The 20266-nt window shown below is 39.9% G+C and overlaps 1 protein-coding gene and 1 pseudogene across 1 annotated transcript in view; one reads left to right on the top strand and one right to left on the bottom strand.

Annotated features, from left to right (window-relative positions):
- LOC101413597 (zinc finger protein 699-like) overlaps positions 1-10637 on the top strand; it is a 132474-nt gene extending 121837 nt beyond the window's left edge. The window contains exon 3 of the transcript XR_011647788.1: positions 4382-10637. The gene's annotated coding sequence lies outside the window, so the exon portion shown is untranslated. The remainder of the gene's footprint in view (positions 1-4381) is intronic.
- A 625-nt stretch (positions 10638-11262) lies between these two features.
- LOC101413167 (glycerophosphocholine phosphodiesterase GPCPD1 pseudogene) lies at positions 11263-15049 on the bottom strand (annotated as a pseudogene).
- Between the last annotated feature and the right edge of the window lie 5217 nt (positions 15050-20266).

Raw genomic sequence — 20266 nt, 5'->3', positions numbered from 1 at the left:
CGAGTGAGCATCTGAACTTGAAAATACAGGAGAATAGAAACAGAAAAGACTGGGAAAAAATGAAACAGAGGATTGAAAGACAACATAAAACACACAAACATATGTGTAATAGGTGTCCCTGAGGGAGGAGAGAACAGGAAAAGGAAAAAAAAAATATTTGAAATAATAGTGACCAAAAAGTTGCCACCCCTTATGAAAGACATAAATATCAATATTGAAGAAGGGCAGTACACCCAAAACAGAATAAATCTGAACAGACATAATCTGAGATATCTGCTGTTCAGAATGTCAAATGCCAGAGATAAAGAGATGATTCTGAAAATGACAAGAGAAAAAGCAATGCATCGCATATAAGGGAAACTCAGTAAGACTAAGTGCTGATCTCATCCAAAAACATGGAGGTGAGAAGAGAGTGCAATGATGTATTGAAGGCTCTCAAAGAGTAAAACTGGCAATTAAGAGTTCTTTATCTGGCAAAAGGCCCTTCGAAAATGAGGGTAAGATTGAAGTATTCAGAAACAAATAAAACTGAGAGAGTTTATTATCAAAAGACTGGATATATAAAAGATACTAAAGGGAGTTCTGTAGCCTGAAAGGAAAAGATAAGGGCAAGAGACTTAGGGAAGAGTGTAGAAATGAAGATTATCAGGAAGGATAATAATCACAAGGGTGAAAAGACAGGCAATAATAAGGTATGGAAACAGAAAGTCAAAGTATAAGATGTACAAAATAAATAATGCCTTTATGGTAATAACATTGAAGGTTAATGGATTGAGCTCCACAATCAAAAGACACAGACTGACAGAATGGATAAAAACTATGAGCCATCTATATGCTCTCAATAAGACACTCACCTAAGATGCAAGGACATAATCAGGCTGAAAGTGAAAGACTGGAGAAAGATATTCCATGCAGATAGTAACCAAAAAAGTTCTGGAGTAATGATACTAATATCAGACAAAATAGATTTTAAATGCAAAATTGTTATAAGAGATGAAGAAGGTCATTAAATATTAATAAAAGAGACAATGCACCTAGAAGGAATATCAATCATAACTATTTATTATCCTAAAATGGGTGCCCACAATACACAATATATTGGGTCACAAGCTAGGTCTCAATAAATGTAAAAGGACAGAAGTTATATAAAATGCTTTCTCTGATCATAATAGGATGAAGTTGAAAATCAATAACAGATGGAAAAAAAGGGAAATTCACCAGTATAAGGAGATTAAACAGCATATTTTTAAGTAATCAGTGGGTCAAAAAAAAATCATGAAAGAAATCAGTAAATATACCAAGATTAATGCAAACAAGAACACAACATATCAAACCTTTGAGATTCAGCAAAGGCTGCCAGAGAGGCAGTGCTGAGAGGCAGTGCTGAAAGTAATTACAGGCAGTACCTTATATAAGCTCTCAATACTTACATTTTAAAAAGGAAAGAGAACTCTCAAAGCCAAACTCAGCATGCAAATGCATTGCCTTCCCCCCAGTATGGGACATGACTCCCATGGAAGAGCCTTCCTGGCACAAAGGGATTACTATCAAGTACCAGCTGATGATATAACTAGAAAACGACCTTGAATAAAGGATCAACTAAGACCAGCAGAATATCTCAGCCTACATGTAATATCAGGTGTTAAAAATGCTTTTTGACCTTGAATAAAAGGGGGAAATGGAAAGGACAAATGAGTTTGTATAGCTATGAGTCTCCAAAAAGGAATCAGGAGGTCATCAGAGGGGTCACCCTTATGCACGCCTCAGGAGGGTCCCAGAGACAGCCAAAGTTGATTCAACCCCAGGTACTGGTTTTCCTGAGGGCTATAGAAACCCACAGGCTCTATGGTCATGGTAGATGGACTTCAGTGCCTTGTCAGTTGGCCCTATTTTGGAGTTTGTGTTCCTGAGTGTGATGGAGTTGGACTCAGATGTGATCTTTGTTCACAAGCCTCTCCTGTTACTTTTACCAGACCTGTGGTTGGCACTGGGGTTTGGTGTATACTCAGGGGACCTGAATCTCTGGACTGTCTATGTGACAGCCAGGCCCTGAGCCTCAGCAGACTTGTAACTCCTACCCTCTGGTTTATTGGACTTACTCTAGCCAGCTAGCAGGGAGGTGAAGGTCAACCACCACACCGGGGAGCCAAGAGTGCCTACAACTGCAAGCAGGAGAGTTGCATCAATCATCCAAGTGGAATCTAAGCCCCCTCTCAATATAGAGGTGGAGTGGACATAACCACCCCAGGGTCCACAGGATGGAGGAATAGAGTATGAATTAGTGTAGCCTTGCTGATATTCTATCCTGGAACTATTGTGATTAGTAATGGAAGAAAATGTAGCATTGATGTGGAGACAGTGCCCATAGTAGCTGCTGAGGGTAGGGAGAAGGAGATGTGATGTGGGAGCACTTTTGGGACTTGGAGTTGTCCTGGGTGGTACTGCAGGGACAGTTGTGGACATTGTATGTTCTGCCATGGCCTGCTGGGTGGACTGGGGGAGAGTGTAGAGTATAGTGTGGACCATTGTCCATGTGTTGCAGCAGTGCTCAGAGTTGTGTTCACCAAGTGCAATGAATGCCCCATGATGATGGAGGAGGTTGTTGATATGGGAGGAGTGGGGTGAGGGGGGCAGGAGATATATGGGCACCTCATATTTTTTTAATGTAACATTAAAAATAAATAAATAAAGACAAAAAAAGGAAAGAGCTAAAATCAAAGACCTAAGTGTATACTTGGAGGAATTAGAGAAAAAACAGCAAACATGTCCCAAACTAAGCCAAAGGAAAGAAATAATAAAGATCACAAAAGAAATAAATGAAATTGAGAACAAAAAGGCAATAGAGGGAATCAATAAAACAAAAAGTTCATTCTCCAAAATGATCAACAAAATCAACAAACACTTAGCTAGCCTGAGAGAGAAAAAAATGAAGTAAAAAATGAGAGGGGGAGGTGGGGCATGATGGTATCCAAGTGAGTGCACCCTCATCGTCTCTCCTGCCAAAAGCCAGCTGAGTGGGGGCAGAATCCTGCCTGAGTAGGCTGTTTTGGGAACCCACAAAGCAGGAGGTTTCTGGACATTGATCTGGAGAGAGTACAACAAAAGGAATGCTTGTTTAAGGTAAAACCATGGGTTTCTGGCACTTATGCCGAAAACTGTGGGAAGGCTGAACCCTTCCACTAGGGCTGATAGCCACAGCATTCCCTGAACACTGCCAGTTGCACAGCAACATTCCTGAGTCCCTGGTTCCCTAAATCCATGATACCCAAACCCACATTCCCTGAACCCTGTGTTCCCCAAACCCCACGTTCTCTGTATCCTGCATTCCCCAAACCCCACATTCTCTGTACCCCACATTCCTCAAACTCATGTTCCCCGAGTCCATGCTCCCGAAGCCCACATTCCCTGAATCCAGCATTCCCTGAACCCAGCATTCCCTGAACCCAGCATTCCCCTAAGCCCACCAGTCTCAGACAAACTCCAAGAGTGGGAGGGTTCTGGTGAGAGTTGCAAAGGACCCCAAGGAGTGCAGACTCAAATGTCTGGTCCTCCCTTTTTCGAGACTGGAGGAGCATGCCAGTTGGATTGAGGAGAGATCAGGAAGAGAGGAGAGGTGAATCTGCTAAGGAAGCCGAATTTACCTAAATGCCCTGGGATAGGGAAAAATGGTCCAGGAGAAGGCAGAATCAAGCAATTAACTAATCCTGTGCAACATACCTAAGGGAGGGGGATAGTAGCCTTGGTAGGTTTCCAGTAGCATATTTAGGGTTCCTGGCAAGGTATGGATGCTAGCTCTCAAAGAGACTGAGAATCATTATTTTCTGTGGTGAGTTGGTTCACCAGGGTCTCACTTGAATCTCAGAGGGGAGCTCGCAGAGGTTTCCTGCTGCCCTGGGGGACAGAGAAGGGAGAAAGGGGGAAGGACAGATTCCTAAGCAGTTTATTCAACTGTAAAGAGGACACCTTGCCTGAGGGCTTGTCTGGGTTTTTTGTTTGTTTTCTTGTCTTTCCTTTCTCTTTATCCCCCCAGTGCCTTTTTTTTTCTTCTTTTTTATTTCTTCTTTTTTCTATTATGTGCTGCATGCAGTATTTCTTGCTTTCTGTGCTTTCTCATCCTCAATTTCCTGTTTTTTGTGTGTACTGATTTTGCCTACCAATGCTATCTCCTTTTGTTGCATCTTTCTATCTTCCATCTTCTGCTGTTGCTCTCACATTCCACCTCTCATTGCTTAGCCCCCAATTTTTCTGACTTTTTATTTCTAACACCTCTATTCTGTTTTCTCTCTTTTATTTTCTCTTTGTGTTATCCTTTCTTTTGTATTTCCCTCTCTCCTGATCACACTGGCCTTTTAATTCATACTATATTCTTTTCCATATTCAGTTTGGAAACACTTGGAGAGCATCCTGAAGGAACTGTAAACATATGCAAGAAGATAACAGATATCATGGTGATGAATGGCAAAATTCAAGAAATCACAAATACACTCTCAGCAAATGACAGCAGATTTGAAGAAGCAAAGGAAAGAATTAGTGATGTGGAAGAAGTACATCTAAAATTAAACAGATTTAGTAAAAGGGGTAACCTCTCAAGAAGAAAGAACAATTATAAACATTTATTCTTCTAACTGAGGGGACTCCAAATACATGAGTCAAACACTGGAAAAGCTAAGTAAAGGAATAGATGCCTCTACAATTATAATGGGGGACTTTAATACACCATTATCAACATTGGACAGAACACCTCAACAGAGAATTAATAAAGAAGCAAAGATTTTGAATGAAATATTAGAGGATATGAACCAAATAGACATATACAGAACATTACACCCAAATACAGTAGGATATACATTCTTCTCCAGTGCACAAGGATCTTCTCCAAGATAGACCACATGCTAGGACACAGAGAAAGTTTCAATGAATTTGTAAAGATTGAAATCATACAAAATAATTTCTCTGACCCATGGAATGAAGCTGGAATTCTGCAAGGGCCAGAGAACCAGATTAGGTACCAACATATGGATGTTAAGCAACAAACTCTTAGACAAATAGTGTGTCAAGGAGGAACTCTCAAAAGAAATCAGTAACTACCTTGAAACCAATGAAAATAACAACAGAACATATCAAAACTTATGGGATGCAGCAAAAGCTGTACTGAGAGGGAAATTCAGAGCCATAAATTCATACATCAGAAAAGAAGAAAGAGTCAAAATCGAAGACCTAACTGCATACTTGGAGGAATTAGTGAAAAAAAAAACAACAAAAAACTAAACCCAAAGGAAGAAGAAAGAAATAACATAGATTAGCGTAGAACTAAATGAAATAGAAAATAAGAAAGCACTTGAAAAAATGAAACAAAGAAATGGTTCTTTGAAAAGATCAATAAAATTGACAAACCCTTAGCTAGACTAACAAAGAATAAAAGAGAGAAGATGCAAATACACAAAATAAGAAATGAGAAATGGGACATCACCACTGACCCCACAGAAAAAAGACTATTGTAAGAGGATACTTTGAAAAACTATATCCAAAAGAAAGACAATTTAGAGGAAATGGACAAATTCCTAGAAACACATAAGCACCCTACGTTGATGAAAGAAGTAATTGATGATCTCCACAAGCCAATCGCAATTAAAGAGATAGAATCAGTCTTTAAAAACCTCCAAACTAAGAACAACCCTGGGTCAGATGGCTTCAAAGGCAAATTCTACCAAACAATCTGGAAAGAACTAACACAAATCTTGATTAAACTCTTCCAAAAAATCGAAGTAGAAGGAACATTGCCTAACTCATTCTATCATGTCAACATTACCCTAATACCAAAGCTAAAAAGACACTGCAATCTCTAATGAACCTAGATGCTAAAATCCTCAAGAAAATACTTGATAATGGTATTCAACAACAAATCAAATGAATTATACACCATGACTAAGTGGATTTCATCCCTGGTATGCAAGGATGGTTCAACATAAGAAAATCAATCGATGTAATACACCACATAAACAGGTCAAATGGGAAAAATCACATGATCATATCTACAGATGCAGAAAAAGCATTTGACAAAATACAACACCTTTCTTGATAAAAACACTGCAAAAGATAGGAATAGAAGGAAACTTTCTGAACATGATAAAGGGTATATTTGAAAAACCCACAGCTAACATCATATACAATGGTGAAATCCTAAAATCTTTCCCTCTAACAACAGGAACGAGACAAGGTGCCCACTACCACCCCTCCTATTAATATTGTTGTAGAAGTAATTGCTTGAGCACTGAGGCAAGAACCAGATATAAAAGACATTCAAATTGGAAAGGAAGGATTCAAAATTTCACTATTTGCAGATGAAATGATCCTATAAATAGAAAACCCTTAGAAATCTACAACAAAGCTTCTAGAACTTATAAATGAGTTCAGTAAAGTCACAGGTTATAAGATCAATGAGCAAAACTCAGCAGCATATCTGTACACCAATAATGAGCAAACTGAGGAAGAAATTTTTAAAAAAAGAACTCCAATGTGGCCTTTCTACACATGCCTCTTCTGTCACTTTTACTGAATCTGTGGTTGGTGCTGGGGTTTGTGTATGCTCAGGAGACTTGAATCTCTGGACTGTCCATGTGCCAACTGGGCCCTGAGTCTCAGCAGAGTTCCAAAACCTGCCCTCTGGTTCATTGGACTTAGTCAGGTCAGCTGATGGGGAGGCAAGTATGGTCAACCACCACACCAGGGAACCGAGAGTGTCTACAACTGCAAGCAGGAGAATCGCATCCATCAGCCACCTGGGATCTAGGCCCCTGTTGAATTAGAGGTGAAGTGGACCTCGCCATCCCAAGGTCCACAGGATGGAGGAATATAATATGGATTGGAGTGGACTTGCTGGTATTCTACTATAGAATTGTGACTCTAGCAATGGAAGAAATTATATTACTGATGTGGAGAACTACAATGTAAACTATGGTCCATGTGGAGTGGCAGTGCTCCAGTGTGTATTCACCAAATGCAATGAATGTGCTTTCATGATGAAAGGGGATGTTGATGTGGGAGGAGTGGGGGTGTGGTGGGGGTGGGGTATATGGGAACCTCATGTTTTTTAACATAATGTTTGTGTGATCTATGTATCTTTTTTAAAAGGACAATTTTTAAAAGTTTATTTAAAAAAATGTCCAACATCCTTTATTCAGAAATGGAAAAGTCAATTATCAACCTATTTTGGAAAGGTGAGGTGCCCCAAAAAGCCAAAAACATCTTGGAAAAAAAGAACAAACTAAGAGGACTTACACGTCCTGCCTTTAAAACATATTATGAAACTACAGTGGTCAAAACACCAAGGTACTTGTAAGATATATATATATGTATATATTGGCCAATAGAATTGAATTGATAGTTAAGAAGTTGACTGTCACCTCTGGCCAACTGATATCTGACAGGTCTGCAAAGTCCACACAACTGGGAAAGAAGAGTCTCTTCAACAAATCATGCTGGGAGAATTGGATATCCATATACCAATAAATGAAAGAGGACCCCTATCTCACACTTTATACAAAAACAAATTCAAAATGGATCAAGGACCTAAATGTAAAAGTGAGTACCATAAAATTCCTAGAAGATAGTTTTTGTTGTTGCTGTTGTTGTCACTGACCTTTTCTTTCTTTTTTTTTTTTTTTAAAGATACTTAGATTATACAAATGTCACATAAAAAATATAGGGGGAAAAAGAAAAACATATATATAGGGGATTCCCTTATGCCCTGCTCCCTACACCTCCCACATTTTTCCACATTAAGAACATCCTTCATTAGTGAGGTGCATTCATTGCAATTGATGAGCACACTTTGGAGCATTGCCACTAAGCATGGATTAAAGTTTACATTGTGGTTTACACTCTCTCCCACCCAATTCTGTAGCTTTTGGCAAGATTTATAATGGCCTGTCTCTGTCATTACAATGTCAATTGGGATAATTTCCAAGTCCCAAAAATGTCCCCATATTACAACTGTTTTTCCCTCTCCCTGCCCTCAGAACCTCCAGTGGCCACTGCCTCCACATCAATGATATAATTTCTTCCATTGCTAGAATCACAATAAGACTAAAGTAGAATACCAGTCTACTTTAGTCCATAGTTCATCCCCCAATCCTAAGGATTTTAGGATGGTGATGTCCACTCCACCTGTAATTGAGAGGGGGCTATGATCCCATAGGGCTGATGGATGGGACTCTCTTGCTTGCAGTTGTAGACTCTTGGTTCCTTGGTATGGTAGTTGTCCATCTCCACCTCCATCTGAATTGTCCTCGGTGAGACCAATGAACTGGAGAGTAGGTGTTGCAAGTCTGTTGAGATTCAGGGCCCAGTTGGCACATGGGCCACCCAAAGATTTATGTCTCTTGGATGCACACCTATCAACTCCAGTACTAATTGTAGGTTCAAATAGAAGGACAGAAGAGCCATGTGTAGGGAAACCACAACACAGTCCAACTTGGTCTCTCTGGGGAGCATATATTCCAAGCAGGGCCCACCGGCAAGGCACCAAACTCCTGAGCTATTTGCCCTGCCTATAGTGTCTGAATGTCTCCAGAGCCCTCAGGAGCCCTGCTTTTAGGGGTAGTATCCACTTTGCCTATCAATGAGACCTGCTGAGATGTGCATAAGCGTAACCTCTGGAATGACCTCCTGATTCACTTTGAAGTCTCTTAGCCATATAAACTCATTTGTCTTTACCCTTTTCCCCTTTTTTATTTTTTGTGAATGTTGAGATGTCTTTATTCCCACACACTTTCCCCTGTGGTCACACTTCCATGTCCCCTTAAGGGCAATAAGTCTTTTTTTCTTCTTCTTTTTTTCTCTTTTAGTTCTTGATTTTTTTTTTTTTGCAAATTTTTAATTGCCTTTTTAAAAAAGATACAAAAATCACAAAAAATGTTACATTAAAAAATATAAAAGGTTCCCATATACTCCACACACACACCCACTCCTCCCACATCAACAACCTCTTTCATCATTGTGGCACATTCATTGCATTTGATGAATTCATTTTGGAGCACTGCTACACTGCATGAATTATATATAGAAGGATGGTCCAATGATGGGCCGTTGATACTGATGACTATGCTTATGAGCCTGTGTGCTTGAAATTTCAACTAGGCCTAGAGCTGCAGGGTGCCTAAGAGTTACCTCCTGAGAGATTCCATGTTGCTCAAATGTGGCCAGTCTCTAAGCCAATCTCAGCATGTAAATGCATTGCCTTTCCCCCTTTTGGTCAAGGCCTTTCTCCAGTTGCATTGCTAGTTGGTGGTTGGTAGTAATCCCTTGGTGCCAGGGAGGTTTGCATCTGGGAGTCATGTTCCATATTGGGGGAAAGGTAATGTATTTATTTGCTGAGTTTGGCTTAGAGGTCACATTTAAGCAACAAGGAGGCTCCCAGGAGGCAACTCTTAGGCACCCTATAATACTAGGCATTCTATTTCAAGAGTAAATGTTCATATGCACAGTCACCAATATCAAGGGCCTGTCAATGGACCATCCTCCTTCACTAGTCATTGCCCCTGCACTCAGGGGATTCTTGCTGATCTATTAGAGAATGTGGCAGAGCTCCCCAGGATGGGGATTTAATATTCCTTCAGTATTGTGTGAATCTACACCCTCAGTGACAAAGCCACATGAACACTTGAAAACATTTATATGCCTTATATTGTGGGGAAATAGCTTGAATTTTTTATCGAGTACAGGCTATATAGCCTTGCTGGTTGGGAATTAAAAGACCATGAGAAACGGGCTATTCATTAAATGTCTGCTAGTTGGATGTCTTCTTTGTCATTGTATAATCTACTGCAGTTATAGATTATGTATAAAATGCAGTTTTGAGCTTAGAAAAGAATTACAAAATGTAAATATTAGCTTATGCCTACAATGTGACTGGAATATATCTAGTTTTGTGTGACCCCCTATGTATATAATAGTAGTGATATTCCTGCGGAATAGTGAAATATAATTTGCATGGTCATAAAAACAATTTAAAGTTTAGATATTTCTCAATTACAAGCCCAAAAAACAAGCATTCAACATGCTCATTTGCAATTGCTTTCTGCCTCGCAAACTATGACAGGAATTGCAGATGGATTAAGATCCCTGAACCCTATGATATGGATTAAGAGTCGGGGAGGGGTGTCTTCTAGGAAGTATATTATCTGTTCCTCTCTGTTTTGTATGTAATTTAGTCCTCAGATACACGCTACAAACCCTCCGGGATTAGTACAACAAAAAACCTCCGGAACTGTATTCATTACTTTACAAAAACAAGAAGGGGGAAATGTGGGAAAATAGCTTGAATCTGAACGTGGGAACCTGGCTTGAAGTTAAAATCTTTCCATAATACAGATAAGAAGTGTGGGCTTAGGAACACTGGGCCTTGACTAGATGGAACACTGTCTTGTCAGCATGAAAATTGTTGGCATGAGGAGGCATTTGAATTTTGTATGGCCTGTTCCCTATTATTCTAAATGTTTCAGTTGTAATAACAAACAGCCTTGAAAGTAAACATGGATAGGTACTGCTTTGTAATTGCTAATAAATACAATGTGGAAACTGGGGTCAAGGTTCTCAGTTCCAGAGGCTGTGAGTTCCCTGGTTCCATCTTTATTTTCCCTCTTGTGTCTTTCTGTCTCTTTATTTCTAATGCTTTGCATCACCTTCCATTCAAGCCAACCTATTGCTGAGCAGGTCTCAGCATTATATATGGGCCCAGGTGAGCTTCCTCCCATGGAGCCCCCATCACTGACACCCTGCATCAATGACCCTCCCCTGCCACAGCTGTAACCATTCTGTGATCTAAACCTCCTTTAAAAATGAAGCCAATAAAAATTTTTAAAAATAAAAAAAATTAAATTTGGGATAATGTAAACCACTTACTATGGTTCGTAGCTATGTTTCAATATTTGTACATCAGTTGTAACAAACATACTTTTCACATATAAAATGTTATTAACGGGAAGAGGAGGAAAGGGGAGAATGTTGGGTATATGGGAGTCCCTTGTATTTGGTACATGACCTATCTGTAACCTAAAACTTCTCTAAGGACAAAATGAAAAAAGTAAAACAGTGGGGGAATAAATGGAAGAAAATGTCACTGTACATATAGAACAACAGATCTTACAGTGATGAAAGGCACACTGTTAAAATTTTTAATGTATTTCATTATTTTTTATTATTCTCTAAATTTTTTGTTACATTTATGTAATCTAAGTATCTTTTTTTTAATTAAAAAGTATATATTTTTAAATGGGCAGGGAAACAGACGTGGCTCAACTGATAGTGTTGGTCTACCATATGGAGGGTCCGGGGTTTGAGCCCCAGGGCCTCCTGACCCATGTGGTTAGCTGGCCCATGCGCAGCGCTGCTGCATGCAAAGAGTGCTGTACCACACAGGGGCATCCCCACGTAGTGATGCACCACATGCACGGTGTGTGCCCCACAAAGAGAGCTGCACCATGTGAAAAAAGTGCAGCCCACCCAGGAGTGGCACCACACACACAGAGAGCTGACACAAGATGATGCAACAAAACAGAGACACAGTTTCCCAGTGCTGCTGGATAACGCAAATGGACACAGAGAGCAGACAATGGTGGGGGGAAGGGGAGGAAAATAAATAAAAAATAAATCTTTTTAAAAATTTTTAAAAAGTAAAATAAAGTAAAAATGGGCAAAAGGGGAGGTGGGGCAAAATGGCATCTGAGTGAGTGCACCTTATTTTTTTTTTTTAATGAAGAAAACAAATTTGTTATTTTATTTAACATTCATCCTTAAGTTACAATTATGTCAAAACAATCTGCTTCTAATGAAAGAAAGCTCAGCAGTATAATTCTAAAAACATGCACATACACTTAGTAAGAGCTTCTACATTTCTGAATAAATTACATGCATGATATACATTAACCAATAAGGAATACCAATATGAGAATTCAGGACTTTTCTTTTTTCCTGCATGGAGAGTACTATACAACATACACACAATATAAACCCTCAAAGCAATGGTGTGTAATAGGTAGTGAGAGACACTTAAAATATAATAAGCAAATTTAAAATACCTACAAACAGGCTTTTTTTAGGCAACAAAATATTTTCAGTCCTTGACACCTTCTCACACTCACCTAGCACCACAGATGCAAGGACTTAAGAGTAAACACGTCCAATTTCATGCTTAAAACCTAAAGCATGCACTGAGTAGAATTTATACATTGTGATCTACTTTACATAAGTATGCAAGCATACACCCTATTACTGATATTTTATACATTAAATACCCTGCAGCATTTTGAAATTTTAACATTTATGCAAAACAACTTTTGAAAGACTTATGAAACATGTTGCCAAGCTTCACCTCCAGGCTGTTTACACAGGCGTTGGTTGTCAACGTGGTAAAACGTTGGTCAAGTGGTAAAACGGCAGCAGCCTCAAGGTGGATACTGAATGAAAATGGGACATGTGCATGTCGATCCACGTAAAAATACAGATACACACAGTTGGCACAAAGATTTGTGCAGTTGGAATCACCAGTGCAAATGCATGCATTTGAGGTACTTATGTTTTCCATGGTCAGGTATAATTATGCATAGTCATTTCCTCATGTGCTAAAGATTTCAAACCTGATCAAATGAAAAGCTGCAACAAGTATAAATATGAGAAATTTATATAATATTTTAATTTCCAAGTTCAATGTTTTTAATGTACATCTGTTTAACATTATAGATTTACATATTTCGTTTAAAATATTTACCAAGCAATAAATCTTTTCATTGTAAAGAGACTGACTGGTAATTATACCTGGCCAAGTGATTTAAGTAGCATACTTGGAATTCTAGCAAGCTGTAGTGAAAGCGTAAAACGCGTCATTATCGTTTCATTGGCCGAGACACCTGAAAGGCAGAGAGGAGCAGCGCTCGCCCGTGCCAACGTGGGAACGGCCTCGGCGGTGCAGGCTACGCCTTCTCCACGTTATCCACGCCGTTGGCGTCCACGTGGAGATCCGGCTCCCCACACGGGTGAGGGACCAAGGCGGCTCACAGCGGGACACAGGCAGTTCTTAAGCTCTGGCAGCTCCTGCTTCAGGCGCTCCAACTGCTCCACTTGGAATATATTTGGCTGTTTGGGCATCCAATCATATATCCTGTCATAAATTAGACCACTGACTCCCAGCTCCTTCAGCTTCCTCTGGTTCTCAGGGTCATTGGTGTCGTCGTCCCAGCAGAACAGGACGAGCCCCTTCGCTTTGGCCTCCTGGACGTAGGCGGGGTTTCTGAGCAGGTCTTCGGTGTGTGCACTTATGCTCAGTAGATTCTCGAACTGTGCAAAGCTCATTGCAATGGGGGTTGTCCGCGACCTGAGGTCCATGAGTTCAGGATATATATCAGATTTTCCTTGAGTCAAAAATAATATGGGATATTTGTTCTGCTTTTGCCGAACCATTGTGCAAATATCTGCATCAAATGAAGAAAAGATTATTCTCCTCTTTCCAGAATTTTCTAAAACAGTTTTTAAAATTATATGCAAAAACAGGTTCATGTCAAAGTATGCTGACAAGTTACCATCCCACATGCCATCCCTTTGTTGGCAAATCCACTTTATTTCTATATTAAAGCCTACAGCTTCTGGCAAAGATTCTAGAACCATCTTAAGAGAAGGAAATGGCTGATTTTCAGAGAAGGAATTTTCCTCCTCAATCACAGATTCTTTCCGATCTTTAGATTTTAATGCGGTCACATGAGCGAGCTTTAACAACTGGAGTTGGTCAAATGTTAATTCCTTTACTGGAATTTCAAATAATTCAACTGGATCAGCATCGAATTTCTTTTTCATAGTCAAACAACAGGTAAGATCATGATATACCACAGGCACAAAATCTTTCGAAAGATGTACATCAAATTCTACAAATGCTGCACCATGACTAGCAGCATTTCTTAAAGAAGCAATAGTATTTTCTTGAACTTTAGTAAGTTGGGCAGTTGTTGTAGAGTTCCATGCACCTCGATGTCCAACATCCAAGGGTATTCTCGGCTTCCAGTACTTGGAAAACGAAGATTTCATGTCACAATCGTATCCCGGCAAAGGCTTAATGACTATATAGTCCACTCTCACTTTGCCTATTGTTTTCCTGGAATTCCTGCTCATGATGGGAAGAGTAAGAATTCCAGCACTCTTCCCACTCTCGGCAATAGTGGATGACAAGAGACACGCTGTCCCCACATGTCCAGGAAGAGCGTCGCCCTGAACCACAGGTTCACTGAGGTCTTCCTCAAAAAAGTCAAAGATGAGTTCCAGGTTATTGGGCTCCACTGTCTGGATGCTATACTCCGTCCAGCGGTCAGGCTGCAGGCCGTACCCACACTCAGGCTGGGAATGCCGGCACTTGAACTCACTGTCGCTTATCAAGGCTATCTCCAGGCTGTTTGACATTTTGTGAAGAACAGTGGGGGATACCCTATCATCGCCATCTTCCTCCAGACCCTCTAATGTCAGCTTGACCCTAAATCTAGATTTTTTAAATTTTTTCTTGGTTATTGAGACGGGAGGTTTTTCAGAATAATGCAAACATAATCTTATTTCAGTCTGACACCGTCAGCCACCCAGAATCCAGAGTTTCAACACCATTGTGGATTCCAAACAGTCCATCGTCAATAACAATTTCACTTTCTAAAGGGGTTATTGATCATGGCTGTAGATGAGTCTCCCACTTGTGAACTATGACTTGACATGGACCACCGAGAGTCGTGGCAGCCCCTGCATCATCACACGGTACATGTGTACACAATACAGAGTACCTTTGGCTCTAAAAAGCACCCTTGGAAGTACCGATACTGAACTGACACTCCTCTGCTGAGCACAATGGCTGCTTTCCATGACATGCTTTCACCTGTCTCATTCTCTGGGAGAAAAGCCACAGCATTTTGAGGATTCCAGTTTCCCAAAGCATCGCAGCTTCACATATTGCAAAAACTTCTCCTGGTAAAAGAGTTCCTCTTATGGCGAAGGTAACCTGAGAAGGTGTCCTTCTGATGGATTTATTTTAGGATGCTGTCCGCACAAAAGTCCAGGCCGCTGGTCCCGCCGGCGTGCTTGCTGGCCTGGCCTGCCAGGTGGAGGCCACCGCGCCCGCGTGCCACCGCACCTGGCAGGCCGCCGTGGGGCGAGGGCCGGGCCGTGGGCGAGCCTCGCCAACACTCCCCCAGGCGGCTGCAGCAGCACCCAGCGGCAGGAAGCAGCGCCACTGAGTGCACCTTATAATCTCTCCTGCAAAGAAGCAGCTGAGTAGGGTTGGAGTCCTGCTGGACCAGGATGTTTTGGGTGTTTGCAGGCCAGGAGGTGTCTGGATATCAATTTAGTGGGATGGTGACAGAGAAGATTCTTGTAAGAGGTAGAATGTTGGGTCTCTTTCACGGAGGTGGGTGTTGTGTGAGGGATGCTTCCCCCAGGGGCTTGCTGCCGGGCAGTGGTGATTCCTAGAGGCCTTGCTGTGCTGGGGAGTTTGCAAGCCCTAAGCAGGCTGTTTCAGGGGCTTCCAGGGCAGGAGGTGGCTGGAAATCGATTTGGTGAGACAGTGATGGAGGAGATTCTTGCAAGAGGTGGAACTTTTGGTTTCTGACAGGGAGGTCAGAAATTCTAAGAGGAATCCTTCCCCCTAGGCTGGCAGCCCATCTGCGGTGGTCCCTGAACTCTGTTTAGTGCAGCACCACCACCAGCAGTCTGTTTTGTGGGCTAGCAGGGCAGGAGGTGTCTGGAAGTCAATTTGGTGAGACAGTGACAGAAGAGATTATTGTGAGAGGTGGAATTTTGGGTTTCTGACATGGAGCTCAGAATCTGCAGGCAGGACCCATCCCCCTAGGGCTGGCACCCAGCTGTGGGGATCCCTGATGGCTGTGTTGTGTTGTGGTGCTCCCAGGACCCCTGTTAACCAGATGTCTGGTTCCCAGGTCTGTGTCCCCTAAACCCTGGTGGCCCACACTCCAGAGACTCACACACCTTGAGTCTGTAATATCACAGACTTCCCATCCCTGAATCCCCTGCTCCCTGAGGTCCATCTGAGGTCCTTGATTATCCTAGCCCTAGGCATTTGTGTTTTTTTTCTTTTCTTCTTTTTTCTTTTTTCTTGGTTGGTAATATTGCATTATCTCCTGGTCTTTTCACCCATTTTATCCCCCAAGGTCCTTTTTTGTTTATTTATATATTTTTTGCCTTTTCTTTCTCTTGCTTGTTTCCTTCCCTTTTCTTTGACCACCCCCTTTTTTCCTTCTCTTTTTTTCTTTTCTCTCTTTTTCTTCTTATTTTATTTTATTTTATTTATATAATAGGTGCCACAGGGAGTGCTTCACATTTGCTGTATTTCCTCATCCTCCATTTCCTCTTTCCTGTGTGAATTGATTTTGGCCACCGACACTATCCCCATTCCCCCATATCTTGCTATCCTCCATCATCTACTGTCTCACTTACATTCCACCTCCCTTTCTTTGGCCCCAAATTGTCTGACTTTTAATTTCTACTACCTTTGTTCTGTTTTCTGTCTTTTCTCCACTCTTGATATTGTCTTTCTTTTCTCTTTCCCTCTCTCATGAAAACACTGGCTTTTTAATTCATACTATATTCCTCCCCATATTCAGTTGACTGTCTCATCATAGGTACTCTACTGACTGCTATAACTCTACACAACTTACATGAGTCTAATATCCGTTCTCCTAGATCTCACATTGTTGCTGTGTTAACATTTATTACCAATACTACTTTACACATTTTCTTTTCTTAGTCATTTGCTTTCCCTGGCCCTAATATTTTCCTTCAAAGTGAACTTAGCCAGCAACAAGAAAATAGAGTAAGAAGAACAAAGTGACAAAGAGAAGACATAACACTTACACAAGAACAACAACTAATTAATCCCCAAGACTAGACAAAGAAGCTAAGGAACTGATTAAACCCATCAAGATAAAATGGTGACTAGACAGCAACAAAAACTACAAACTAAACCAATAATCAGGAAAACATGGCTGAATCCAATGGACAAACTAAAAACCAGGAAGGGGAGCAGAACAGTGGACAAGCAATTAAAGATCTCAAACATATATTAGAGACCAACTTAATGAAGTAAAGGAAGAGATTAACAATATGAAGAAATCATTTGGAGAGGAAATTGCAGACATACACAAAAAGATAGCAGATATAATGGGGATGAACACCACAGTTTAAGAATTCAAAAATACACTCTCAGCAAATAGCAGCAGATTAGAAGAGGCAGAGGAGAGAATTAGTGATGTGGAAGACAGTACATCTGAAATCAAACAGTAGAACTGATCAATGAAAAGATAGAAAAAAATCCAGCTAGGACTTAGGGTCCTGAATGACAATGCAAAATGCACAAACATACATATTATAGGCATCCCAGCAGGAGAAGAGAAGGGAAAGGAGAAAGCATGGGTGTTGCAGGAAATAATAGCTGAAAACTTCCCAAATCTACTGAGAGAGATGGATGTACATGTCCAAGAAGCACAATGCACCCCAAACATCATAAATCCCAACAGGCCCACCCCAATACATATACTTGTCAAATTATCCAATGCTCAAGACAAAGAGAAAATTCTAAAAGCAGTAAGAGAAAAGAAAACCATCACCTACAAGGGAGGCTTCATAAGATTAAGTGCTGATTTCTCATCTGAAACCATGGATGCAAGAAGGCAGTGGTATGATATAGTCAAGGTATTAAAAGAAAAAAATTTCCAACCAAGAATATACTATCCAGCTAAACTAGCATTCAAAAATGATGGAGAGGTCAAAATATTCACAGATAAAAAGAAATTGAAAGAGTATGCCAACAAGAATCCTGCCCTTCAAGAAATACTAAAGGGAGTTCTGCAGGAAGGAATAAAACAGGAGAGGAAGAGTTGGAGGAGAGTGTAAGAGCAAAAAAAAAAAAAAAAAGACACAACGAGAAGGAAAAAACAAAATATGACAAACACAAACACAAGTACAATCAAAATATGGCTAACATAAATAATTACTTGAAAATAATAACACTGAATGTCAATGGATTAAACTCACCTATCAAAACATTCAGACTGGGACATTGGATAAGGAAATATGATCCATCTATATGCTGTCTACAAGAAACACATCTTAGACCCAGGGATTCATGGAAGTTAAAAGTGAATGGCTGGAAAACAATCTTACAAGCAAACAATAACCAAAAAAAGGCAGGAGTAGCTATATTAATATCAGACAAAATAGACTTTAAATGCAAAACAATTGTGAGAGACAAAGAAGGATACTACATAATAGTGAAAGGGACAATCTCTCAAGAAGAACGAACAATCATAAATATTTATGCTCCTAACAAGGGCACCTCCAAATATGTGAGGCAAACACTGGAAAACCTAAGAGAAAGAATAGATGCCTCTACAAGTGTAGTGGGAGATTTCAATACACCACTATAAACTTTGGATAGAACATCTCAAAAGATAATCATTAAAGAAACAAAAACTTTGAACAGTATATTAGAAGAGCTGGATCTAATAGAAATATACATATAATTACACCCAAATACATCAGGATATACAATTTTCTCAAGTGCTCATGGATCATTCTCCAAGATAGACCATATGCTAGGCCACAAAGAAAGACTCAATGAATTCAGAAAGATTGAAATCATAGAAAATAATATCTCTGACCACAGTGGAGTGAAGCTGGAAATCTGCAAGGGCCAGAGGGTCAGATTTCACACAAAGATATGGAAATTAAACAGCACACTCTTAGAAAAACAGTGGGTTAAAGAGGAAATCTCAAAAGAAAGTAATAACTACATTGAAACTAATGGAAATGATAACACAAAATACCAAAACTTATGGGATGCAGGAAAAGCAGTACTGAGTGGGATATTTATGGCCAAAAATTCATACATCGAAAAAGAAGAAAGAGGAAAAATGTAAGAACTAACTGCACATTGGGAGGAATTAGTAAAAAAACAACAAACTAACCCCACAGGAAGAAGAAAGAAAGAAATAACAAAGATAAGAGCAGAACTAAATGAAATAGAAAATAAGAAAGCACTTGAAAAAATAAACAAAACCAAGAGCCAGTTTTTTGAGAAAATCAATAGAATTGAGAAATCCTTAGCTAGACTAACAAAGAAAAAAAGAGAGAAGATGCAAATACACAAAATAAGAAAGGAGAAAGGAGATATCACCACTGTCCCCACAGAAATAAAGATAGCATAAAAGGATACTTTGAAAAACTATATTCCAACAAAAATGACAATTCAGAGGAAATGTCCAAATCGTAGAAGCACATGAGCAGCCTATATTGATGAAAGAAGAAATTGATGATCTCAAGAAATCAATCACAAGTAAAGAGATAGAATTAGTCATTAAAAACCTCCCAACTAAGAAGAGCCCAGGCCCAGACGGCTTCAAAGGTGAGTTCTACAAAACACTCCGCAAAGAACTAACATTGATCCTGCTGAAACTCTTCCAAAAAATCAAAACGGAAGGAACATTACCTAACTCATTCTATGATGCCAACATTACCCTAGTCCAAAGCCAAACAAAGACACCACAAGAAAGGAAAATTACAGACTAATTCCTCTAATGAACCTAGATGCAAAAATCCTAAATACAATACTTGCTAACCGTATTCAACAACACATTAAACAAATTATACATCATGACCAAGTGGGATTCATTCTGGGTATGCAAGGATGGTTCAGCATAAGAAAATCAATCACTGTAATACACCATATAAACAGATTGAAGGGGAAAAAAATCACATGATTATATCTATAGATGCAGAAAAAGCATTTGACAAAATACAGCATCCTCTCTTGATAAAAACACTCCAAAAGATTGGAATACAAGGAAATTTTTTGAACATGATAAAGAGTATATATGAAAAACCCACAGCCAACATCGTTTACAATGGTGAAATCCTAAAATCCTTCCCTCTAAGATCAGGAACAATAGAAGGGTGCCCACTGTCTCCCCTTCTATTTAACATTGCCTTAGAAGTACTTGCTCGAGCACTGAGACAAGGACCAGATATAAAAGGCATTCAGATTGGAAAGGAAGAAGTCAAAATTTCATTATTTGCAGATGACATGACCCTATACATAGAAAACCCTGAGAGGTCTACAACATAGCTTCTAGAACTCATAAATGAGTTTAATAAAGTCGCAGGTTATAAGATCAGTGCGAAAAATCAGTAGCATTTCTGTACACCAATAATGAGCAAGCTCAGGAGGAAACCA

The sequence above is a fragment of the Dasypus novemcinctus genome, chromosome 30 (assembly GCF_030445035.2).
Source record: "Dasypus novemcinctus isolate mDasNov1 chromosome 30, mDasNov1.1.hap2, whole genome shotgun sequence".
In the NCBI taxonomy this organism is placed as follows: Eukaryota; Metazoa; Chordata; class Mammalia; order Cingulata; family Dasypodidae; genus Dasypus; species Dasypus novemcinctus.
The sequence above is the reverse complement of the archived record's forward strand: the minus strand, read 5'-3'. Positions and strand labels throughout refer to the sequence as shown.